The following is a 27,339-nucleotide window of genomic DNA, read 5'->3' as shown; positions in this document are numbered from 1 at the left end:
GATACAGGTTTACTCAGCTGATGGAGGGGAAATGCAAGGCGGCTTTGTACTTTGCGATGTCAGTGCACATAAAAAACCCAGGTGGTCAGAATTTTCTGGAGCTGTCCACTACAGCATCCCTCATAGCCAATAGACATTAAACCCCATAAACCGAACAGAACACTTGTGAACTGTAAACTTCCATGAGGAGAAAACAATCTATGCAGCTCAAAAGCAGGCCCTGTGGCTGCAGACAGTTCACCAAAATGTACATGTGAAATTAATTGCAAAATAAAGTACAATCCCTTTGTGCACGTTACATAAGGCATTGCAATCCAAGGCAAGCACAGATGGTGGAGGTAGGTGCAGCGTATGTCTAGTTATCGACAGGCAGTATTTCTGTGCATATCAGCAAAGTATATGGGGTTTTATTTACAGGCTGTAGGAGGGCCACAATTTTAGCCTCTTGGGAACCTTTATTGTGCACTACTAATACTGCTGCATATTATACAGGCATTTTCGCATATTGCCTCTATTGAAGCAGCATCACTTTTCTATGTAAAAGTGAATATTCTAGTGTCTCATTGCAGGTCTGCAATAATCATTGTAAAAATGTTGAGAATCTTTCAGACGACTGTGTACAAACTTGACTAACTACACATAACTTTCCGCATCCACAAAACCATATGCTGGCTTAGTCCTTTATCTCAGAGCTTCATTTGTCATTGGCAATTGTGCCAGTATTGCCAGTGACAAGTGGCACTTGTCCAACCTGCTCTTACATTTCTTGCACTGCCAATGAAAAAGGAATAGATTTGGTAAATACATTGATTGCATTTTCAACTCTACAGAGCCATAGTTATCCATGGAAAAAATGCACATTTCAGTCTTTAGCACACATTTTTGGCATGACAAAAGTCATTTTATGATAGTGCCACACACAAAGAGTGCCGGTGGTGGTGATGCCTAAAAAAAAAAAGCTCTTTCGTAAAGTAGTTCAGACAGCAGCTTCGCTGACAATCTAGAATTTGTACCTGACAGTTACTCTGACCCCGTTGCAATGTGCATACACTGGTAAAAAAAAAAAAAAAAAAAGATGGCGAAGTGACAGCATGCTTTACTAATGAAGGAAACTTTTTAGAATTAGAATGGTATGAAAAACATTACAACTAAACCTGGCGATGTTAGTATGTTTTTCAGGAGTTAATTTGGCAGTTACAGGGTTAACGTGCAGCTAACTCCATATAATTAGCATCAATTAAATGCTGTGTATCTTGGGGACCATCATTAACAATGTCATGCATGTGAGCCATCACATGCTTGAGTTCATTAAACATACAAAATACGTAGGCACCTTTTATTCAGATAGCATTTGTATACAAAATCGAAAGCACCATGGGAATGTCAGAAGCAGCTTAGGCATATAAGCATAGCCTATTTTGAACATGACGTGGAACAGGTTCCTTAGCCCTCATATTTTTCAGAGTCGGCTAACAAGCAGATGTGCATTTGCAAAGACCTGCATGGTATGCAGATGAGCCATTCCTGCCACTAACAAAATGAGCCACTTCACAGATTTCCATATGGTCCTTCCAGGTTTTGAACTCTGCAAAAAGAAAGATTTTCCAAGTTGTCAAAAGTGAGTCTCAAAAAAAAAGACAGCTAGAAACAGAACTCTTGTAGACTGGAAAATACAAAATACAAACAAAAGTACAGGTATTGCCAACACCAGCGGATTGCACAAGTAAACTGCGTATGTTGACATCAATTTTTGGAAGCAGATTTCAGAGGCTCGGCTACACTGCCATGCAGTCAGCCATAACTACTGCTGGATGAATGTCAACATATCCAAAATGAGCTAGATAACTTCTTATCAAGTTGTCCTTTGTGTGCCTTCATAGAGGCTCTGACTAGGCTCAAAGATGGCAAATAGACTTGTCCTCCGCACTCATTGGTTCTTTACGACGCCTGTCACTGGAAAGGCCTAAAGCTTTTCCTATTGGTTCATTGACTTGAACATCTTCGGTGTAACTCCGCCTGGTTGGGTACTTGAAACAAAAGTTTAAGAAACACCATCACCAACCAAATTTTTTATTAGAACCCGACGTTTCGGGACCAACTTGGTCCCTTCCTCAGGGGCGACTGAAGTTTGAGGCCCGCAGTAGCAGGCACACGTGGCGAAGTCCAATTGTGTAGCAGAGCCAGGGTAGCGTCCCCGGATTCCTGTTCACTGCTGCAGCTGTCAGCCGGATGAACCGAAAAAAGACGTGACGTCTTTTGAAAGGATTGGTCTCCACATCAAGTATGTTCACCTCGTCAAAGGTGATTTTGTGGTCGGCACATTCGCAGTGTTCGGCGAGGGGGGTTGCTTTTCGAGTTCAATTGCAGGGCGTCATTTTTGTGCTGCAATATGCGCCGACAGATTTTTTGTTTCGCCGATATATGAGGCAGAGCACTCGGAGCACGAGATTTTATAAATAACGCCTGGTTATTTTTCTTTGGGAATACGGTCTTTTGGTAGCGGCAGAAAACGGCAGACTGTTGAGGTAGGTTTGTGCGACACACAGAAGTGTTTGCGCAGGATGCGTGCAAGCGCATCACTGGTGCCCGCCACGTATGGGAGCACGATGCGAGGGCGCTTCGTCGTTTCCGTGCTGACCGACCCTCTTGTCCTGCTATCTCGACAGCGGGAAGCACATTGGAATAAAGGCGCGTGTATAGCCATTCTTCTTCAGATCGGCCAAGTATAGGCCGCTGCCTGCTACTGCGGGCCTCGAACTTTAGTCGCCCCTGAGGAAGGGACCGAGTTGGTCGCGAAGTGTTGGGTTCTAATAAATAATTTGGTTGGTGATAGTGTTTCTTAAACTAGTGGTTCATCACACCGATTAACAAGCTAATGGCAGAAGGAGCACAGGTAACTTCTTCAAGAGCCTACATATGCTCTTTGCAACCTTGTGTTCTTATTCCATCATTTGCGGTATGACTTCCCTCTCAAAGAAGCATCGGCCCAATGCTCTACATTGAATAGAAAGGTAGGCAAAAATAAACATCAAGCAAAATATAAACAGTGTCCATCAGTTATAATAGGGCTATAGACACACAACATACAATTTCTGGACATGTATCATCCCTGGGGTGCTGTCAGCAGCATCTGGGGACAATTCCATAGCCCATTTCATCTAGATGAGTGAACTTGATTTGCGGAAACAGCAGCATAAAATTTATGGTTTTCATTAAATCCACGATGGTGATTCAGCATCCAAACCTAGAGTCGGTCTGCTGGCTTGTAATCTTCATTGTCGTCGGGCTACTTCTGCACGCTGAAGGTAGGCAGTGACACTGAGGCTGTCCTTTTCCGTTACATGTGGCATCAGCATGACATCGAGCGCTGTATTAAGGCGAAAGCCTTTAAAGGGAAACTGCACCGGTTGTAGATTTTGATGAGTTTCAAGGAATCAAATGATTACAGCTTCCAGGTTAAGCATGCAAGATATCTTCGCGCTAGCGTTTCAAACAATGGCGCAAATAGCGATTTAAACCGCTTCAGCTATCGAGCTTCTCCTCACCACACAGCGACGTGTGGGGGGAACATAATGACATCATTGACGGCACCGGTATGTTTCCCGTGTAGAATGGCTTGGTTGGAAGAAGTAAAAACAAGGCTACCAAAATTGAAGGCCCAGAAACATTGTTTGATGGCATCAAAAAAAAAAGGCACCGCATGATGTGGGCGAAGGTAACGAAAAGAAAAAATATTACCGTCCTTGATGTCATCATCGAGCTTCTACGAAGTCCTTCAGTGCTGTGAGGAGAAGCTCGAATTGTAATCGTTGATTATTTCATCAGTTTTAAAGATAGCACACAAACACTTTGCAAGCATTACCGACAGCTTATGGAGAGTCAAATTCTTGAATGTCGCAGAATTCTCGAAAAGTGATGCAGCTGCGCTTTAATGGCTCATACTGTCGGCGTTTGTTCGGTCACAATATAGCTTTCAATCAAATTACATCACCTGAAACCGAAACTAATGTCACCGGAAAGATAAAAATCCTGCATCCCTCGCATCGCCAGCCTAAGCTTTAACCAACTGCGCCACGCCCGGGATCGTGAACTACACATAGATCTTGTCTACAGTGATTTGGTTTGGTTTGCGGGATTTAACATCCCAAACCGACTCAGGCTATGATAGATGCCGTAGTGGAGGGCTCCGGAAATTTCGACCACCTGGGGTTCTTTAACGTGCACTGACATCGCATAGAACACAGGTGGCCTTGCTTTCGTCTCCATCGAAAAGCGGCCGCCGAAGCCCGGTTACGATCCCGCATTCTTGGGAACAGTAGTCGAGCGCCGTAACCACTGCGCCACCCCGGCGGGCCCTTGTCTATCGTGACGATGAGCTAAAACACACATCATAATTCTCCTTGTCTGCATGATGCTGATGCGGCCACTCCCCTTTGTAGCGAGGGATCACAGAGTTCTTCATTAGGCCAATAAATAAAGGAGTAGAAAAAGAACAAAAACTATACCAACTGCTGTGCATTGGTCAAAAGTCCAGAAAAAAGAAAAGGGGAAGGAAAAGAAGGGGGGAGTCCTTCAACAATCTTCTCGTTTACGCCACCAGTCAAGGCGGTGCTTTGTCACCTCTACTGCCCTACCCAGGGTGTGCTCTTTGGGTGGTGACATCGACTGCAGACCAAGTGCTGCCGAAAGAGTCTCCATCAGTGCTGATGTCGCAGTTGTAGGGGGGGAGGGCCACAGTTTCGGGCACTCGATCACAACATGCTGTATGGTTTTATCGGCTGCGTCGCACATGGAGCACTTGTGCGCAGAAAACCACTCCGTGCCTCGCAGAGTAACCCGCTGCCGTCCGCTGTCTCGTGTGTTGTCATAGATGTTCTCATTAGCGATTGTGTGTTTTGTGCTGGAGTCCACCGCCAGGGATGACTTCGCCCGTGCTTCGCTGTGCCATCTCTTCATTTCTGCTTCTCAAACCTGGTTATGGATCTGCTCTCTCCACGCAAGCTGGAATATCTCCAACAGGCCGGCTTGTGTAATTCCGTACTCCTCTGCCAACCTTCGCGTTCAAAGCATCCATCTGGTGTTGGAGCACTTGAGTATGATGTACTTGTATACCTCGCTGGACCATCTATGGCAAAGTGCTCAGCCGGCGCTGCAAGGCAAGCTTGGCGGTTGTCTCACATGCGACGATAGTAGCGCTGACAATGACGCTGCAATTAGTGATAATGACAATGACGGCATTAGCAATGATAACGGTGCATTTAGTTGATAATGATAATGAGAGCAAACGTGATGCACCATGTACACCAGCAACGCTCAGCCTTTCGCACTTCTGCAGTGTAGATTCCACAGTGCTCTTGGAATTTTCGGGCTCCCTGCCATACACAAGGTGGGATGGAGTTGACCTGCTTCTCCGCTCCTAGCCGGCAGCAACACCGCGGCGGGCTATCTGTGCTGACATTAAAGCGAGAAACTAGTTACATCGGCTTAACTTTCAGGCCGATTGACTGCTAATGCATGCAAGGAGGACAATGCCACGGACAACGAGAAGTGGGTTTTTTACACGACGGATATTATGATGTGCTTCTCGCTTTCTACAACGATAATTAGTCTGAAGAAGCCTTTGGCCCTTTGCTTCGGCGTTGCGAGTCAGGTAGTCGCTACTATTATCCACTTGTTGCTAGATGTCAATGTCGGGAAATGACCTAGTAAGTCCATGCCGATCTGTTGGAATGGCCTCGCAAGTGATTGGTTTGGTTGTATGTCCTGCAGTCTTGTTAGCAGTGTTCGGTGGCGTTAGCAGTCGCAGCAACTCCTGACACAGAGCGTGACATTAGCAGATAGACGAGACCAATATGGGCCCATATTATTTAACCTGAATGCGAAAGAGTAAAATAAAGTTTAGACGCCCAGCTGTGGGCTCATCATGAGGGGCCTGTAGGATTTCATCGAGAAGGCCCACAGGGTCAAGTAAGTAGGCAGTCAGGGTGCGAACGCCATTATAAAGCGCAAGGGAGGCTAGTCCACGTTTGAACACTCCAAGTGGCAAGGATGACTTTCCTTCAAGGTAGTCGAAGTCTGAGTGCTGAAGTTGCGTGAAGTAGGCCCCAAAATAGCATCGTTATTGTCTTCTTCCAGCACTTTTGGACAGGGGCTCGTGAAAAGCAGTACCCATGTGTGCGTGGCCAAAATAGGTGTTTAGAGCAGCTCTTGGAGTAAGCAAATATGCTTTTTGGAGCAGCTAAATGGAGTAGAAAGCAGGACAGACGTTCTGAAACAGCTATGGAGCAGAAATGTTAATGTTTTATAGCAGAAATATCGGCTTTTTGAAGAAACTTCAGAGCACGTGGTCAATTAAATCTCCAATAAGCCATAAAGGCCTTTCTACCCTTCTTGGCAGCAGAAATTGTGCTGCTTACAGACAGGCCCGCTGTGTTCTGAAGATGTTTTTACTGCGGACTGACTGTAACCAACATGTGACCAGCGTGCAGTTTAAAGGCCCATTCACGATTGATGATTGCAAAGGGTGTGCGATTAAGGAACCGCTCAGCTTGACCGATGTTCGCACTTGCAAAGGCAACCTGTGGGTCGCTTTCCCAAATTGGCCTCGTTCAGAACGAGACTTGTCGACCTTGACTGCTCACCAAAACAGAAGCCGGATGTAAACCGAACTTCGATTCATATCAACTGTGTTGCTGATTGATTATCGATTTAAGACCAGGAAGGAAACGTTGGACATATGTCTTTTTATATATGGGAGCGCTTGTTGCTACACAAGCTAACTCTCAAAACGTGAGAATAATGTGCTTGAGATTGTATGCTTAAATAATACAGCATGAGCACATCTATTTTGGCCTTCTCGACAATCTCTAGACGAAGCCCAAAACAAGTCCAAGGATCGCTAAGGTTGCTCACTATAGGGACCGGGTAGCTGTACGGGCGCCGCTTCCTCAAACGCCGGAATGCGCCGGCCTCGGCCGGCGCATTGCCAGCGCATTGGAGCGTACTGTTTGTCATTGGTTTTTCTGGAAATTGGAAATCCTAAGGTTTAGATGACGTTGTGCGTGAATATACTATCCTCAAGAGAACAGAAAGTTGGGCTAGTTGTGTGAATATGTCCAATGAAATGAAGTCTGGCCAAACAAGGCTGGCGAAACGTGGTGCTGTTGGCTCCTCTGGCAGCTACGCAAACTCGTCTGACGTTTTTAAGTCGATTCCTTTCTACGGGTTTCCACAGAAGCATGATTGACGGGTGACCTAAGCATGATTCTTTGAAAGGCAAAGGCACGAATCTACGTATTTGGTTACTGTGTGATCATGGAAAGTGCCAAATTTTTAAAATTCCGCTTGCTACCGGATGCTCTATGCCTTCTGTTCCCCAGGAGTGACGGCACGAGAGTCTCGGAGTCGAAGCCGCACTCCTTCATCTGTAGTCACTTTATTGACAATTGGAAATCGAAATAACCCTAGAACGTGTTACAACGCTAGCATTTCCCCGCCTGTGTACAAGAAAACTCCAGCACGGAAAAAGAAAAGGCAGCTCCACCATCGTCGTTCGGGCTGCGTTACGTTCTTCAGTGATGGGCAGAGACAATGTTTGTGCAGATACTTTCGCTGACATAGTAAAGATAATTTACTTTTTTCTCTTAACAGAAAGAGCGGATAGGAGACATGAACAATTCATATTACCATGATCTTGTCATTTTTCCTCTTTTCGTTTGTCAACCAATGAAAATGCGCTGAGAGCTCTTCGTTGATACTCTTGGAATTTGTTAACATTTGTTTGCGGCATGTCCATTTTGCTTAATACAATCACTCATTTCACAGCTCAATCAATACAAAATCTGCTATCGGCTTCATATAAAAGTCGAACAAGAAAAAAAATACAATTTAATGTGTGGAAACGAGCATAAACGTAGCATTTTTTTTTTAATTTCGAAGGCCATGTAGCAGTTTTTTTTTTTCGCATTCACGTTACACCTGACACGGCTTTACGTATTTTCTCAGCAGCGTCCATTTCCTGGCCCGCCTAAATACATGTGTTTCTCATCGGCATTTTAGTGAACGTGAGATTTCCTGATTGTGGCGTAGTATGACAAGACCGTTTTACTCTCTCAGAAATTGCTTCTATGGCCAATGTAAACAGATTTAGCAGCAGTCCGGCAAGCTACAGTGACAAAGTTGTAAAAGCAATGGCTTTCAGTTATCCGGATTCCTTTGCGTGCAAATAGAAAACTACATACATGGTCGTGTCCCCTCACACTCATCAGGTATCGAGGTCAGCTAGGTATCGGCCCCGCAAGTTCGTGGTACGCTGAGAAAGTAGACCACCTTAGCGAACGAGCCATCAGAGGGATTCATTTAACAATAGAACGCTCTCTTAGTGGTCGGTGTCTTACCTTACAACACATCACACTGTGTTTCTTTTTTTTCGATTGTATTTAACAGTTTGACAGTATTGGACTATTGCCTTCAGATGTTCAAGGCAGGTGCGGTCAATCGCATTGAACTTCCTGCGCTGAGAGAACACTAGCAGGAAATTTATTTTTTTTTCTTTTCACAACCTCCGCAGCATGTTGGGAGAAAGATATGTATAGTATAATATTTTCTAAGTCAATTATATGTAGCAGCTCCGACGTGTTCAACAAGAGCACTGTCGTATATGTAAAAATGATGCTGAGGTGGTATTACTCATTTGGCTTATATTATGATTAAGTTTGATGGTCTTAAGGCCGGGTTCAGTGAGCTATTGTAGCGTAATTGTGCAGGAAGTCCTGGAAGTATATGTGTGTTTGCTATTCTAACCATAAATAGGATCCTACTTTTGTCTTGCTTGTTTATTTTTCTCCTTTTACAGCTCTCGTTGCAAGGTTGAAACTGGAATGTCATTTGCTATTATTCTACTCTGAATCGTTTGAGCCCAGCTTTTACCAGAAAAGTCAGGTGCAGCATCTTTTTCATTTTACATGAACGCTGACCATTACAACTACCACTACTACGGCGCCACGGCTACACGGCTCGGCAGTATTTGATCTTCAGGCAGGTTTCGACTAGACCTAATATAAGATGGACGCGCAGTGCAGGCGCAATTCCCGCCTTCGAAGTTGCCTTAACAAGTACCTAACGAAGGTGTTCCTAGCGCATGGTGAAATCACGCGCGCGACATTTTCGAGTATATAACAGAAATACCATGCGCCGGGCGGTTTCAAAAAAAAAAGAAAACATGCACGCCCTGCCGAGAGCGGCCCTTTTATTTTTCAAGATTTCCCGGTCAAACTATCCTCTTTGCGATTACTCAACGCAGCTCAAAGCTCTCAAAGCCACACCGCAAAACGACTGGTAGGAACAGGCTCAAAAATGCCTCACAGAACGGAAACGACTGCGCCGCTCAGCTGCCTCGGCATTCCACTGTTTCGGCACTCCGCCGCGGGCGGCGCTGTTCCACCTAGGTGAAGGTGGCGCCATACAACGGGCACCCGGTCCCTATAGTGAAGGCTTGCCAAAGTAAAAAAAATATGCGAATGAAATATTTTTGCTGAAGAAAGAAAAAGGCTCTCAGTGACCACAATCCACGGCATGCATGCAAGAGTGCCGCAGTCACCATGAATAGCAGAAAACATGGCGATGATATCGTGTAACGTCAGCGCCCAAGGTTGCCAAACCATAAAGCTGCTTTCGCTATTAATAATAAAAATTCATTTTAAACTGTCTACTGCGCTGAAATCTCAAATTTCGAGGATTTATAATTAACGTGAATGGAGTGAAATGCAATAATCAGTTTATGCTCAAATTTTAGCTGTCATGACCCCTTTAAGTGAATATAAATAGTCCAAGCATATGGTACCAGCATAAGAAACACTACAGAATTATATGAAAATGTCACTGAACTACGAGCACGTGAATGAATTAAGCTGCTAAATTTGAAAATACACAAGACGCGGGCAGAGACATTAAATAGAGCCCTAGAACATAATTTTTTTCCATCTCCTCACCTTCAGGTGCATTATCTGCTCTGGTTTAGAGCTCTGCTCTTAGTTTAGTGACTTCACATAAAAACAGAACCTTATCTGGACGTAGAACTTCTCTATGCGAAGAGTAATTTTTCAGTCATGGGAAGAATATCCAGGCTCGGGAACCTCTGGGCTTTTCAAAAACATCGCAAAATTATGAATGCTGCTTGTCTTAATCTCAATTATTGAAATGAAATAAATAATTTAAAAAATCGAATTTTCCAGCGTGTTTACGAGCTTTGTAAGCTCTGCAGACATATAAAGAAGACCTCGGTGGTCAAAATTTGAGATGAATTCGTTTTCTTTTTTTTGCACACATAATTTGCTCAAAATTAGATACAGAATAAGTACTGCATTTTGATTTGTGCCTGAACTTTCGAGCCACATATCTTGCAATATACCGGGTGCGCGAGGCATTTGAGGATGCAATGTTGGCTTCAGGCAGAGAATATCTCCAGCAAATATATATATATTTTCACCAAACTTTAGGAGATATTTCTCTTACTGTTTATTTTCACATTACTCAATGAATGCGCCACTTGCAGCAATAACCAATTCAATTCGGCTTCAGAAATGGCTGCATGCACGGATCAGGTGGTTCTTAGAGGTACTGCCCATTGAGTTCGCAGTGGCGACCTTCAGAGTTTTTTTGTATTATGTGGTCTTTTGTCGGCTTCTCTCTCAACGACGCCGAGTGGATTCAAATCTGGACAACTAGGAGGCCGCAAGTTGGGAGTGATGTGGTTATTGGAAGTTGTTGGCCAGCCACTCGTGGGTGACGCAGGCGGTGTGGGCGAGAGCCGAATGTTGCTGAAAGACACAAGGTTTTCCTTTCGAAACAGTATCGGTCCAGAGCTTCACAACGGTGGCAAGCACCTCTGCGTACTCGGCAGCATTAACGCGGAGTCCTTCTGCAAAACAGTGTGGCAGCATGACATCACCCTTGTTGCTGACGGCTGCTGACACCATCACAGACAGAAATTTTGTGTGCAATGCTGTCGGCACCTCATTAGCGCTTCCGTAAAGCCATCTTTCATTATGGCAATTAGCTTTTTGGTCTTGATCGAAGTTCTTTTTATCTGAAAGAAAAAAAAAGAGCATTCCAGGCTCTTCAGCTTGCCTAGCAAGCGAATTGGACCAGAGCAGACAATTCTCCCGAGCTTTACCAGAAAAGAATTGCGCCCTCCTCATGACACAGAAATGGTACCGCACGTCCTCGTGCACAGCAAGCCTGACAGCTGACTCTGCGACATCGAGCTCCTTTGCAATGGCCCGCATTGACTTCTCTGGGTTGTCACTCACGATGACTTGCAGCCTCTGAAGAAAATCAGGTGTTCTGATGACGTCTGACCGCTGATTGTGCTTTTTCCTTTTCGCCACAGATGCCACGTCACCGTCACAGCACATCAGTTCTGTTCGCACCTTGTTAACAAAAGACTTCGCTACATTCAGAAAGTTGGCAATTTCCAAGTCGCTATGGCGCGCGGCCAGTGCGATGAGGACTGCATGGCGTTTCATTTCCTGCGTCAACTTGTACGCTTCCATTATTCAACAAACTGCGCAGTATAAATGATAAGGGGTCAACCAACAAGAAGCCGCATGCCTAGATACATATGCTGAGCCTGCTGGTGTCTATGGCGATAAGGAGTAGTAACCTCAAATACCTCATGCAGCCAGTGAGCTACGAGACTGACTGCTATAACTGTGCCTAGTGACGGGCAATCAAAGTAGCTTCAATGTCCTCGAGCCTTCCCTCGTGAAGCAAGTGGTCAAATTCATCATTCGCAAAGAACACGCAGTGAGCAAAAAAAAAAAAAAGAAAGAGAAATTACAGGCTCTCAATTTGTGTTTGAAGTTCTCAGGTGCAATCAAATCTATTCGCTACAACCCATCATGCTTCGAAAATCTTAATGAAAAGCATGGGTAAAAAATTGTTCAGAGTGCAATATGAAAGACCTGCAGTAGACCTGCAAGTAGTGCTAAAGGAACACTGAAAGAAAAAGTAGGCTTGCAGCGATGGTATACTGGCTCCTAATCACAAAAACACCACTTTCACTGAAAACAAAACTCTTATAAGGTAGAAAAAAGAGAACAGAAATGCAGGCATTGCAGAAATACAGAAATCGCAAATGCATGCACAATGACATGCAAGGGATCCCGGAGGCTGCCTAACATGTATTATGGTTGCATGTTTGAATTGTTAACTTTTGTTTCAAAAATGGCAAAAAGACAAGCTAAATATTGGAAGCCAAAAATAAATTTGCGCTTGGCAGTGCCACAGGCAGTCAGTTTCGTTTTGGTATGTTTTGGTTCTTTGAAGTCACAGCTATGCATTTGGCATCACCACATGGTTTCATTTTTGATATACATGCTTTGGTTTACAAGTGCGGAGCAGCAGAGTTTTCCTCTGATGAAGTTCATGCCTCAGTAAGAGCTTCTCTATTGAAAAATCTGGTATGAAATGCACACAGGATTAAGTTATAACTTACTGGGCAGAATAAACCTCCACAGACCCGAGTGGAGCTGGGAAAGAAAAGAAAGGCTGGAAAAAGTAAGATTTAAAATGACATGGGTGCTTAAAAAAAAAACAGCCTCGAAAGGGATTTAATCCTAAGTCCTTTGGAGTTTTAAATGTCTTAGCCATTGCGCCACACGAACAGCTGAGACCTCTCGCATTACATTACTTGTGTAGTGCACTTGCATTTTTTACACATATTTTTCACTCACCGCTAAACAATTGCATCCCAAGTGTGCTGAATGCTTTTGCTGGCTGTTAATAGTGTCACCGATGTCTCATATCTATGATAAGCATAGGAGTTTGCCAAAATATCTCGTAATATTTCTATTTCTCTATTTCCTGCTGTCCTAGCGTGCATGCACAGATCTTACTGGCACATCAGTTTGCCATCTGCAGGGCAACGACGCTAGAGTACACCATATAAGGTGTAGACACCCAAGGAAGCATTGAACGAAAGGGAGCTCAGTTGGTTCATATTAAGAAATACAATAGTGAAGGAAACGAAATAAATTGAACAAAACAGGCCCTGTGCACCCCTTTTTTCTTTTAACTTTCTGCCACAATGCATTGTTCACCCCTTGCTGCTATTCAAAAAAGACCATCTGTAGCAGTCTTTACTCGTCACTCGTGATGGTAGCTCGGCAATGTCAGTGGCCGCATCCATAGCTTCGCTAGCTACAAACTTTGCCGCCACGTCGGCGCTCGTACATTCTATCCCGTTAGTCAAGTGACCTCAACTCTAAAAAGCACCGCATGCTCTGTGGGTGCCAAGTTCAAGATTCACTGCGAGAACTTTGCAGTCAAGCTCAGGATATATGCCTGGTGCAAACAAATAGACGGCTTTGGCGAACTGTAGCTTTAATTTCAGCTGCTGCTAGATTGCACTGCTCGCTATGCATCAAGAATCACGGAGTCTATGTTTACACTATCGTTTGCGTCATTTTCCCAAGTCTAAATCCCTTGGAAGGAAAGCAGACCTCTTCAACTTCAAATCGAAATATCTCGGCAATAAATGTGTCTTGCTGCCGGACAAGCGACAAAAAAGTCACGAAACACTGCACTATTAGATTCTGGCAACAAAAAATATTGTGATGGGTCCCATACTGCAGAAAATCTGGCATCCATGAAAAATTATGGGCATGTATCTGGCAAGTGGCAGGAAGGTGACGCAGCACTGCTATGACTGTCCGTCAGGTTGCGTGACATCACAAGGCCACATGACATGATTAAGTCAGCAGGCGCTGCCACACAGGGTGCTTTTTATGATATCAAGTTAAAAAGGAAAACAAAGAGAACATCGCTTGGAGCAATTACGCGCCACTATTTGTTTCTTGCAGGTGTATCCGTGACAAAGGTTTGTGCATGCAGGGCTACCTGGAATCACTTGAGGCAAATCCTTGAAGCCTTTGTTATGAAATACTAAAAATTGTAGAGGTTCAGCTCTCTTTGAACCAAGTCAAGAGCATTAGCCATCGGCCGGTGCCGCATTTGTAGCTGCCGCTTCAGTCTTGGCTTGATTCCGCATTTGGTAAGCTTCTTGACAATAGGCTAGTCTGGCTTCTCATTCGATGTCTTGGCAACCTGTCTGGCATGGTTGCAGTCTGTCTTTGGCACAAGTGGATTCCTCTACACCACACTGCCTCCTTTTGTCATGCCGCCTGGTGAATTCGCCCAACACTATGCTCGCTGTCTCGACTGCACTTACCCAGAAATGTTTTAAAGCAACGAATAGAATATGGGTGCACAAAACACAGACAACAGAACATGTTGGTGCCGCTGCAAATGAATGAACGAAATAGCTATTAGAAATGACAGCAGTGCCTACTCTGCTGGCAGAAATCTTGAGCAAACATTTCTCATCAATTGGCCCTAATTGGCTATACAAGGCCATGCGACATTTTCCCATGAAAGTAGCAGTGACTGAAATTTTTCACACTTTCACAATCATCTTTTAGCAAATAATGACCTGCTTTTGTTTTGCACTACATGCGCCATAGTGTCAGCAAATAAATTGCAATGCTGTTTGTACAGCAAGCGACTGCAGGCAAGGGACACGTCTGGGTGATATTTTTGAGGTAGTCGTGTAAGCCAGATATCACCCAAGTTTCCAGGGCAAAAAAATTATGGCATGTAATTTCTTCCTAACAAAGATTACCAAAGTACTGCCTGCTGAGAACTTATTCTCGGCAAATAATTTCAACAGTGTATGGAGCAGAGCATGAATTCAGGCAGCCCAAAAACCTGGGCCGGGCTGGAAATTGCCATTTTTATGGGTCTGGACCTGGCTCGGGCTTGACATGCAGGCCTGGGCTTGCAGCTTGCAGTGGCGGAACCAGGCCAGGCTGGGTAAAGCTGTGTATGGCTTCTTTTGGAGATGGAATTCGAGCACTAAAATCATTCCAGTGGTTTATGAATGAACCACTACTAGTACATATGTTGAGAATGAGAGAAAGCCCATTTGTAAACAGAGTTTAATCAGTGCCACTCGGTATTTTGTCCAAGTAATTTAGTACGAACATGCCGGGCTACATTCAATGACACAAGTGAAAAAAGTTAAAAAGGAAAGGCTCAAAACTCGATAGCAAACTGTACTACAATGGAGGTGTTATGAAGTGCTGTAACCTGTCATGCATGACACAGCCCGTTTGCATAAGCACGTGCCTACTGAAGTACTCAACGCCATCAGCTTAGGATTTCTCAGCAATCAGTGAGCAAGAGGGTAGCTTCTAACCTTTGTGTTACTGCTAACGGCTGGACATTTGAAGCCTCATAACAGCCCATGGACAAGGACCTTCAATTGACTGCTCGGCAGGCAGCCATCTGTTCATAAAAATTCTGACTGTCTGCTTTGCCCCCCCCCCCCCCTCCAAAGAATGTCTCTACGCTACAATAAATGCTGTAGGATAAGAGCTTATTGCTTTACATATCCAATAACATATACATGCACAATGAACAGACACTACCGCTTTTCGTCTCCACAGAGATGTGGCAATGTGGCTGTGATTTCTTCAATGAATATGTAAATTTTGGTTTTTTCTGCCCTAGCCCACTCATGTTCCTGGGGCAAAGTTGCCAGGGGCAGTCTTTTTGTAGGTGATTAAGCAAAGAACTTGCACCAAGAGCCAATTGCTTATAAGCAGTCATAGTTTTGTGCTAGATAGCTTTACATAAAATGTCTTCTCAAAATATTCTTCACCAAGCCTTTGCTTCTGTCGGTGCTTTAACTGTGCCCTTTTCTACCAAGAATATTTTGCAAGGTTTGTCTCTCATCTTGATTTATTGTTATGTGCTAGTTAAGCAATACATTTTTAAGGCGTCTGCTCAGACTTACTTTGCAGTTTTGGCACGGGCCCTGTCGTGGAAGCGCAGGCCGGGTCCGGGCCATGTAATCATTGCCGATGGGCTTGGAACCATGGGCCCGGGATGGTCTTCAAACGTGGGCCAGGGAAGGGGCTGGAAAATCCAACCCGTGCAGGGCTCTAGTAAGGAGTGTAAGAAACTGAAGGTACATACAGGAAAGAAAAATCACACACACATAAGGGGAGTTCAGTAGCGAGTTCATTACTTCTAAGCACCGCTACGTGGTCTCCGTGCTACAATGGAGTTGTCTAAACGGTATTTACGTTATCATTTCTGTTGTCTCAACAGAGCTTATCCTTTTGTCGTACCCGACGCAAACTAGGTAAAATTTCATCAAGGGTACGCAGAATATCATCCATATAGCTGCCGCTTTTGGCTGTAAAAGGTTCAGTGCTAGTTTCGAGCTTTTGGTGCTCAATATGTATCACTAGTTTCACGCTACAAGCAGATCAATTAAGGGGAAATGAGGGTGCTCGTAGTGATGCTCGAGCGATATCATAGGCAAGTACTTCACCCGGATGTGATCAAAACGAACAGCGTATGGAGAATCGGGGCCAAGAACGAAAAAAGCATAAAATGAGCTTCGTCGCCCTAAGCAGCTAATCACTGACGAGTGCCGTGAGTATCTGGTTGATAGAAGACAAAGCATCAAGCGCCAGTCAGTAGCATCATAAGGCAGTGCAGTGCTCGCCTTCAACCGTGCTAAATGGCGCGTGCTGTAAGTGCATACCTTGGCACAAATCCCTGCAGTATGTGACAAATAAGAACGGTAAGCGGACAGCATATAACCACGAACATTGCACGCAAAAGGGGCAGCTAAAATTTGAACATGGCGGCACCTTCATTGGCATGCTTTGTCCACAACTAAAATCTTTTCACAGACCGGGCACTAACCTTTCTGTACCGAAGCCGCAGCAGATGTGCCAGGGTTGTTCATGGCGCGCACACCAGTCAGTTCGATCGCACCCGTCCGTGGAACAGGCACAGTCTCGTTTACTATAACAAAAGCCACGGAACCAAACCGCAGGCCGTGGCACCGGCGGCACCCCCAAGCAGGGTGGGTGGCGGGCGATGAGCGGTGGCCCGTCGGCACGCCGTGCCCCCAACTAGGGACAATCCGACCTAGGGATTGCTAGGGATTCAGGGCGGCTGTCCAGCAAAAATCCAGGCAACACTGGCATTATTCATGGCGAATGATGGAGGAATGGGCAGAAGGAGGGAATATCCTCGCAGAACTACAAAATGGTTTCCGCAAGGACAGAAGACTAGAGGATAATTTATTCGTGGTTACCCAGTGTATAGAAACAGCAGCAGCAAGTCAGAGACCATTATGGATAGCGTTTTTAGATATTAAAGGGGCATATGACAGTGTAGATCAGAAAAAACTGTGGGACCAGTTGAAGGAATATGGCCTGAATAAAAACCTGGTTCAGTTCATACAAGAAGTGTATGCAGATAATGAGGCAGTGATAGTATGGGAGACGGAAACAACAAAACCAGCAAAAATAAAAAGGGGGCTTAGGCAAGGGTGCCCACTGTCACCGCTGCTTTTCATGATATACAGGAGCCAAATGGAAAGGCGCCTGGAGGAAAGTATTATGGGATTCGATGCAAGCTATATGCAGGGAGGACAGAAAGTAACACAAGTTCTACCAGGATCAGAAATTAGGAATAATGGTATTTAATGATGAAAGGGGGGACGTGCTGGAAATACAAGGCACCAAGGTTGAACATGTGGAGAGCTATAAATACCTGGGCATATTGAACATGTGGAGAGCTATAAATACCTGGGCATATGGATCAATGAAGGAAAAAGTACCTAGAAAAGCATGAAAGAATTACGATAGACAAAGAGAAAAGGAGTTCGGACATTATGAAACACAGGGCCCTCTGGAATTATAACAGGTATGAGGTTGTTAGAGGGGTATGGAAGGGTGTTATGGTACCAGGACTCACTTTTGGAAATGCAGTCCTGTGCATGAAATCAGAAGTACAGTCAGGCCTTGAAATCAGACAGAGAAAGGTAGGTAGATTGGCATTGGGAGCACATGGCAACACACCTAATGAAGGAGTCCAGGGAGATATGGGCTGGGCATCATTTGAGGTTAGAGAGGCAATTAGCAAACTAAAATATGATCAGAGACTAACCGAAATGGAGGAATCAAGGTGGGCACGAAAAATGTACAAGCACCTCTTCATGAAAAGCCTGAATACGAAATGGACTAACAGAACCCGAAAGCTCAGATTTAAGTACCTAGAGTTTGGAGATACACCGCAGCAAAACAGCAGCATTGAAAAGCAGGTAAAGGAGGCAGAAAGGAAAATGTGGGAGGAAAGAATGCAAGGAAAATCGGCATTGGGTATGTATAGAACTCGAAAACAAGATATAAAGAAAGAAAGTTTATTCTACAACTCACGAGGGAGCTCATTGCTGTTTGAGGCTAGGACAGGGGCCCTCAGAACAAAAACGTACAGGAAAAAATTTCAGGAAGTAGATATATTATGCGCGGCGTGCGGAACTGAGGAGGAAACAACGGAACATGTTCTAAGGTGCCAAAAACTTCGTCCTGCCCTTCCCGCGGAAAAAGCGGCAGATCTGGAGAGAGCGCTGGGATTTGCTGGGGAAGATGGACGAATGGATGAGGAACGCGTTCTGATAACAAAAGAGAGGTTAGAGGATTGGTGGAAAAAGTCAAGAGAATAAAGAGAGGAAAAAAAGGGAGGGGGGCAGATACGGGCGAATTAGAAGCTAAAAATGGGGAAGAGATAAATATATTTCTTTTAATTTTTTGGCTAGGCGGCGCAAGCTGCCGTCCGATACAAAGGACAGAGCCACTATCATCCATCATCCATCCATCCAGTTTTAGCCGCTCCCGCACTGGTAGCACTGGTAGTATAGTGTACTAATACACTGTACTGGTAGGGGCACTGGTTCGTCGCCATCATCAAATTTGTCATTGTGGCCAGCACAGGTTCTGCTCACTGCGTCAAAAATGAATAAAGGTTTGAACAACAGTTTTAAAAATCGCTGCAGATAACACAGCTGTAGGAAATTTCTATTCATTGTTTTCAAGTTTCAAGTCCATTATATACTCTTTCAGGCACCTTCTTGGTCGTAAAGGGATGATGTAGAACGATTGGAAACCATGTCTGCGAGCAGACGTAGCAGACGCCCTTTGAATTTCGGTTTCAAATTTCAGTTTTCGAGCGCCTCGAGGTCAGACACTTGAAACAACCAGAAGTTGAGAGCCAACAGGTGCTTGCTCTTTCATGCATCGCGATGGCGCCTTGCTGCGCTGTATGCAAGGCAACAGCTATAAAAGGATCCGGCATATCGCTTCACGTGTGAGTAGATGTGCCACATTTTATATTTGCAAATTTCATAATAGGTGTTCATAATAATACCTGTGCCAACTAGAGTTTTCTTTCAAGCAAGTCAAGTTATGCTAGATTAGATCTGTATGCTTGATTTTTTCCCCTCTTTCTTTTTTCCTGCTTAATCTTTAGTTTTACATTATTTTTTTATGTCAGCTGACAGGCATGTATGCTCAGACTTGTCTTACGCTGCTAAAAACTGCCCTACAAGCCTTCTGTTGGCTTTGGCACGCCAATATATGCATCATGGCATTCCACGAATGAATCATTATTATGATATACTTACATGATCTCGTTTAATGCTACATGGCTGTGAAATTTCACACTATGAGATGACTAAAATGCTCAGTCCATAACTTCGGGCTGCAACTCGAATAAATATCTTCAGTGATATGCCTTACCGCTGTGTGCATGTCTTGCCATGAGATGCACAAAAACCGTTATGATCCTGTTTATATTTAGGTATATTCAGCTTCCTTATTGACATTTCCCCAGCCTACTAGGGGACACATTATGCTAATTTTAAAAGGTGAATGATCGAGTGTTTTCAGTGGCATCTAAATTTGTTTTATAGTAATGTTTTGCATCGCTAATACATGCGATAATAAACACGATATTATTTAGAGCATTTCTGATTTCTCGTAACTGCTACTCCGTATACTGAAGAACAAACAGTTGTTAAAATGGCTGGAGATGATGCTGTGGTGAGATAATCCCATTGCGACATCGTCCCGCGCCAGAAAAGATACGTCAACTTCATCCTACACGAAACGCAAGGTAAAAAAATGCACAAGATCCACAGGAGTTAAGAAGCCTTTGACATTTATAAAAGGAAACAAAATAAAAAATACGCACACAAGGCAAATCAACAGTAAACACACACGAGCACCCTTTGAAATTTACTGTATGCAGCACTAGCCATCCGGGGATAGACCAAGAAGGGCCGTTGCTGTGGAATTCGTCACTGTTTTTTTTTAATATACTGTGGTTGCCGTCTTGCGCCAAAGCAAATTTCTGACGTGTTTTCAGGTGATCGGGCACAGAGGAGATGCATGTGTCCTCGACAGACGAAATGCATGCGAAACGCGTAACAATCGCAGGGATAGCCCACCTTGCGATAACAACCCGGAAGAGGTAGGACACCTATGTGATGTTACAGTAGGTACGCGACGCAACACACCACCAGAAATGCTCCAGACGCGACGATTCTGCCGTTGTTTACAGCACCTACTCTACAGTAACACAGTCGCCGCCAGTTAACTGCTGATGATGATGATGCTGATGCAGCCATTCCCCTTTGTATCGGGGGATCACAAAGTTCTGGATCAAGCCAGGAGAAACGGGTAGAAAAATTGATGGCGATGGCTATGGTGATGGGGCCGCACCCTTTGGAACGGGCGATCACAGCATCACAGTCTGAGCTGAATCTGGCCAAAAAAAAAAAAAAACGAAAAGAAAGGGGGTGGGGAGAGGGAGAAAGAAAGAAAGAGAAAAAAAGACTCAAAGCGTTTACGGGTTGTCCGCACACACCACTTTTGTCCGTCACTATGTCACTCGCTCATGTCTCCCCTGCCGCTCCGGCCGCTGCGCCCACCAACGGAGAAACCCAGTGCCTCTAGAAGCGACGTCGCCCTCGGAACTGGGACGATGTCCTTGCATCGGAGAACCACGTGCTCCATGGATTCGTCCTCAGCCCCGCAGATGGCGCATGCTGTCTGGCATTCAGTGAGCCTAGCTCTCCACTGTCGCGTTCTCAGCGCACCACAGCGAGCTTCAGCCAGCAAACCGCTTCCCAGAGAGTTTTCATACCACGGCTCCGGGCGGATCAGCAACTTTTGCGAACTGTAGAAGGCCAGGGATGACTTTCCACCTACCGCAGCTATCCATTCCGCTGTTTCAGCTGCCCTCACTTCCTCCTTTATTTTCTTCGCCCTGCTCCCGGCCGGTCTCTGGGCCCCCTTCGCATTTGCAAGGCACACCGCTGGCAACTTGTATCGTCGCTGCAGCTTCGCTGTGCGCCTAGTCCACCGTGTAGATTTCCCTGTATAGACCAGGTATGCCCACATTTGATGAGCCAGGCGACTGGCCGGAAGACGCATTAGCCTGTCCTCAAAACTTGTCTTGGCAACCGCCTCTCTCGCCATGAATGAAGACCATCCCACCTCTCCTTGCACTCCTACCGCTGTGTGCCGTGGCACCCCCAACGCTAATCGGCCAACTGCTCTCTGTTGGCGCTCGAGGAATTCCCTGGTGCCAGTCGGCAGGCACAGTACCGCATTGGCACATGTAAGAGCTGGTACTGCCACCATCTTCCAAAGCGCTCTCGTCACTTCGTACCGGTAAAACGACCAAAGTGCCTGGCGCCCCAGTACACCCCTGTAACGAGCAGTTTTCCCCCTGAGCTCTCATTCGTGTTGTCCAAGGTAGTCTGCTCCTGCGGACAATCTGACTCCGAGGTATTTTGCGGTGTCTACTCTAGTGACCGGTCTCCCTTGAATCTGCCACGTGGATCCGCTGTGGTGGTCTCCCTCGCCCTGAGGCCATCACTAAACATTTCGTGTCACTGAAACTGAGACGACGCTCCGCCATTCCTGATGCGCAAATGTCCAGGAGCGTCTGTAGTTCTGCGGGTGACCCTGCGAGCACTGCGAAGTCATCCGCATACACCAGAGTGGGTATATGTCGTACAACCCTTATTCCTTCTTCGAAGTGCTCCAGACGAAAACCAAGCCCCGAGGCCTCCAGCTGTGCTGTGACACCTGCGACATAAATCATAAAGAGCAGTGGTGACAACGGGCATCCCTGACGCAGTCCCTTCGGAATATCCATGAAGCTTGTCACTTGCTCTGCCTACTCCACCCGCGCCTTGACCCCGTCGTATAGAGCTCGAAGGAGGTCACCACTGTGTTCCTCCAATCTATACTCTCGCAGAAGTCTCCACAGTCGTTCCCGGTCCACATTGTCATAGACCTTGGCTATATCCAGATATGCAACATAGAGAGGGCAATCTGCCTGCAGAGCTGCCTCAATATATTGTGCAAGGACAATTAAATTGTCCTCAATCCGTCTCCCTGACCGAAAACCATTCTGCAGCTCCCCAAGGATTCCACACCTCTCCGCCCACCCCTGAAGGTGAGCCTTCGCTACCTGCGCCGCCACTCTGTATCGGACTGGTGTCACTGCAATAGGTCTGTAGTTTTCCAGGCGTTCCTTATCCCCGACTCCCTTAAAGAGGGGCTTGATCCTGGTCCTTCTCCAGTCGTCTGGGATCTTGGCGTCCCCCAGCACTTTTGTCACGCATTCTTTAAGTCGTGACTGACCCTTCGGCCCCAGCACCTTGATCAAGCCCATGGGGATGCCGTCGCATCCAGTTGCTGTTCTAGAATCAACCCTCTTAGTTGCCCGTTCCCACTCCCTCTCGGTGGGTGGCGCCCGCAGATCCGCCGCCTGCTCTTCCGGCCGCTGCCACTCGGTCTCCCCCTCCTCTTCAGCCGCATTTTACGCACCTCCTGGTGATCCCTGTATTGTACGCCACCACCGCTCGAGAATTGGGACACAAGCTGGTCCCGTCACCGCTTCACCTTCTGAGTCAGCCTTCAATGCTATGGGCCTAGGGTTCTGCTGCCCCGCCTTCACCCATCTCCAGAAGCGCTGAGGCGCCTGTTGCCCTGCCGTTCTCAGTTCTTCCATCAATCGCCTATTGAAAGAGTGAAGCCGTGATTGGACCAAGGCTGCTGCTTCCTGCTTTCGGGCTCTATAATCATTCCATGCACTGGCCGTGGCCACATCATCCTGTTCTCTGACCGCACGCCTGTGTACCTTGCTAGCTTCCTGGCATCGCTTAATTGCCGCAGCAACCTCCGAACACCACCATGCTTTACCCCTACGCCGCCCCCCCATACGGCTTTCCCGTGCTCTAAGTTGCCCTCCTATTGCATCCATCAACACCTCATAGGAGTCCATTTGGTCTACTCGCTCCTCTAGCCAGCTTGCAATCTCCTGCAGTTCAGCCTCGCTAAGTCGTCTTCGAAGTGGTGTCTGGGGTTGCTGTCGCCTCCGATGTTCGTGTCCAAACAGTAGCCGGATCCGGTTATGGCCACTCCCAAGGTTCCTCGTACCATCTTCATCTATCACCATCTTCTCAAGCGCCTCGTACAACTCCTCTGTCATAAGGCAATAGTCAATCGAGGATTGCATCTCTCGAGCTGCCCACGTTATGCGCCCCTCACACTTGTCCGAGCCATTCACACATACTAGCTTCTCTTCCTCTACCATTCTCATCAGCAGCCTGCCATTTGAGTCTGTGTGCCCGTCAAAGTCTTCAAGGTGGGCATTGAAATCCCCAAGGACCAAAATCTCTGAAAACTCCCGAAGCGTACGTATATCCTGTCTGAGGCATTCGTACAACTTCCCGTTATGCTCTATTGCCTCTCCTGAGCGCATATAAACGATCGCCAAAGCCACTGACCGCCCCCTACTTTTCCAGTCATCCACATGTGTTCTTGGCACGAGTGCCTAGTGCGATTCCATGGCCTCGACGCCGCCCACAAGTAACCTATCCCACCACCTTGTCGTTCGGACCCTCTCCGATTACATCCCTCCCACTCATATCCCTCGACCTGCGGAGGCGTTTCTACCTCTCGAAGATGGGTCTCTGCAACCGCAAACAGGTCCATTTGTTGCCGTGCCAATTCCCTTCCCATTTTTGCGTCCTCCTACCTCCCTGCATATTAAGGAAGACGATCGACTCCCGCTTCTGCGTTGACTGTTTACGTCGCTTGCCCCTTCGGGGGCGTGCTCTTCTCCGAGATGCTCCACTCCGTGCAGCTATCTCTTTCATGTGCCTATACTCCAGCAACTGTCCAACTTCTGCCCCCCTTTGGCTGCGAGCCATTACCTCGCCCCCGCCTGGAGTAGCAGCTGTGCTAGAGCCTGCATCATGCTCCGGGTGCGCCCCTTGTCCAACGCCCCCCCTCTCTCCTGAGCTGACCCTCGTCCAGTCCTTTTGCGCATCTGGGGCCCCGACCCTTGCGTGCAGCGAGACTCTCAGCGCTTCCCGGCTCTGGGTGGAATTCCTAAAAAAGCGCGCGCACGTCCGCCGATCTTCTGTTCCAGCTGTCCAGCCACTTCCCTCGTATAAAGCAGCCCCCCTGCTCCTGCCTGTCCGACCTGCAACCTATGGCGTATAAATTCCACCCTAGGCCCCAACTCTTGGCACACTCCTTCAATCTGCCTGTTTACCGCCCTACATCTCTCTCTCAACTGGGGCTCCATTGCCCCGCCCTCCGGAAGTGCACAAATTGCAAAGAAATGTTCCGGACACTGTTCCTGCCCCTCCCGCAACCACTGCTGCAGTGAGCCAGCAACCTCCTCCGGCTCCTTGCCCTCCTCCAAATCCACCAAGCCGGCATGCAGCACTACCAGGTGCTGTTGGTCTTTTCTCGCCTGAAGCTTCCTTGCACCCGCTGTATCGTTTCAGCCGTGGTTGCCTTCGCCTTCGTGAGGAATAACAGGCGACTGTCTTTGTCTACTACCTCTAGGGTGCCCGGCTTCAAACGGAAAGCATTCTCGTCCCCGGCAACTAACACTGCTCGGGACTGCCCTACCTGCCTATCTTTGGTGCCCCTAGGCACCTGGAGGCTGCCCTCCTGAGAGATCGGTGACTTACTATCCTGGGGTTCCTGCCTCACCTGCTGTTGTCCGACTGACCGGGTCTTTTGTCCACTTTCCCCACTGTGCTTCTCCCTCTCCTCACTAGCTACACGGACTCCATCTCCCTCTCCTCACTAGCTACACGGACTCCATCTCGCTCTCCTCCCCAAGCTCCGTTTTCCGTGTCTTCGTCTTCCCGATCCCCTTCTCCGAAACACACAACGCTACGTTCCTAATCTCTTATATTCTTGTCCTCGGGTTGCTGCCTGGGCCCGTGTATCCTGTCCGGTATTTCATCTGTGCCGACCTCCTGGACCTCTCCTGGCTCAAGAGTCGGTATCCCGGGCTTTGCCTGCTCCTCCAACATTTCTATCCTGCTCTGCATCATGTTCAGTGTTCTTTGCAACTCGAGCACCTGCACTTCTAATTCTCTGCGCCTTCCCGTCTCTTGCTCAAGTTGCTGCTGTAAGTTCTCAATCCCAGGCCCTTTCACCTTGCCTGAATTCTCCACCACCCTTGCCTTCAAGCTCTGCAGCCGCAAAACCAATTCCTCTCTCAGCTGTTTCAGTTGGATGGCAAACTCACTCTCCATAACATACATCCTAGTGCATCGTGTACACGCGAAAAGCGTCGCTCCATTTGCCTCTTCTATCGTCTTAAATGGAGTGTCCTGGAGCAGCATCCACATGTCACATCTTGTGCAGGCGACCCATTCTTCCCCATCCTCACCTGCGTCCTTCCTGTTGCGCGGCTTACCCATGCTGCGGTCCGTGCTCGCCCAACCCGGCCCGCGCTGCTCGGCGCCCGCAGGCAATCACCGCCGGTCAAGTATCCCCGCTGCCGACGGCCACCTCAACGGATTCAGTTAGGGGACATATGAGCAGTGGAATCACCCAGCGGCTCCGTGGACTCAGTGCAGCTTCATCCAACGGCGAGGCTTAACGTCGCATCCGGCGGCCGAGCGCAGACCTCCCAACCTGCTGCACACCACACCCTTAACCACCTCAGCCCTGTGCGCGCCCAGAGCTACGGCACTCTACACCTCTCAAAAAACACCACTGACACAAACACAAGTGCCCAACTTTGCGTGCTGAGGCGCTGACAACACCCACGTGCGCCTTTGACCGTTCAAAGCGCGGCGAGGCCTAACGTCGCATCCGGTGACCGAGCGCAGACGGCCCCACCTGCCGCACTGCACACCCGTAACCACCTCAACCCTGTGCGCGCCCAGGGCTACGGCACTCTACACATTTCGAAAAAAACACCACCGACACACACCGACATAAACACGTCTACCAAGCGCTACCAATGCAGCGCTACCAAACACAAGCGCTACCAATGCATGTCCTATCTTCCCACGATCTACGTTGCCAGCTTCAAACCATCTTCATGTACCCGATTTAGCAAGCAAAAATCCTCTGGCAGCCATTAAACAGTGTGATAATGGCGGCAATCAAGCAGTCATCACTCGAATGCATTGGATGAACGGGCAGCTTTCCCTCTAGAGTCTGTATTAACTCTATGCCTCCTCACTTCTTTCAGCTGGCGCATGCGCAGAAGCGACGGAGCATTCCAATAAAGATGGTCTGGTCGTGGAAAGGAGAATCAAGACCGACTCAAATACAGACCTGCACAGATAGCACTGCTCTAGAGCGCACTTTCAAGTTAATAGCATTCGCCACTAGAAAAAGAACACTACGGGCAGCCTGGCGCTACTGTGAACCTGTTGATAAGAAGGGTCTATTATAGTTGTCATTTTTCTTCGTTGTGATAGTTTAATTATCTGTCCACGCTGTAATGCACAAGCACACGGCCGCTAAATGGAGGCGCACTCGGTGCGGCCCGTTGCCATACCGTTGCGTCGCGCCTCAATGGCTGGGGAAGCGCGTATTGGGAGAAGTTACAGTTTCCGCCGTCATTCTTCGCGGGGGCGCCACCACTCCATAACGAGTGGTGGCGCTCTGGAGCTCACTGCGACGATAAAGTCCCTTGATAATTTGAAAGTAGCGACACTCTCCTCTGCGCCGCGCTTTCCTCCTCGATTCTCCTCGCGCGGCGGCGGCGAGCGCTGCGCACGACACGCTTTTTCCCCCTGACGCCCGCCGGCCGGCCGCAGCAGTGAGTGAAGCGCGAGCTTTTGGGCCAGGTCTGCGCTCCAGGAGTGCACAAAATTTTTGAAAAATTGCGAGAAAAGCATTGAGAATGCCGATAGTAAAGTTCATGAATTGATTGGTTTCTTCTTAGAACTGTTTGAATGGGGAATACTGATAAACAAAGCTTTCAGGCGAGTTCTGTGCTACAGACACTTTTTAAAGGAGCCCCGAAACGATTTTTAAGCACATTGTTTTGCCTCTTGGTTACGTAGATTGAGTTATAGTGACACTATTAACGGTGGTTGTTTTGTGTATTATCCAGTATTTAATATTT

The 27,339-nt window shown here is 47.1% G+C and overlaps 1 long non-coding RNA gene across 1 annotated transcript; it reads right to left on the bottom strand.

Moving 5' to 3' along the window:
• Nucleotides 1-1,443: 1,443 nt before the first annotated feature.
• On the bottom strand, nt 1,444-16,875 carry LOC146203531 (uncharacterized). The gene is made up of 3 exons (XR_014702420.1): nt 16,780-16,875; nt 15,857-16,024; nt 1,444-1,585 (listed from the first exon to the last, which is right to left on the bottom strand). It is a non-coding gene; the product is annotated as an uncharacterized LOC146203531 (long non-coding RNA).
• Nucleotides 16,876-27,339: the final 10,464 nt, after the last annotated feature.

The sequence above is a fragment of the Amblyomma maculatum genome, chromosome 1 (assembly GCF_055883805.1).
Source record: "Amblyomma maculatum isolate TAMU_Amacu chromosome 1, ASM5588380v1, whole genome shotgun sequence".
Taxonomy (NCBI): domain Eukaryota; kingdom Metazoa; phylum Arthropoda; class Arachnida; order Ixodida; family Ixodidae; genus Amblyomma; species Amblyomma maculatum.
Note: the sequence above shows the minus strand (reverse complement) of the source record. Positions and strands in the feature narration are given on the sequence as shown.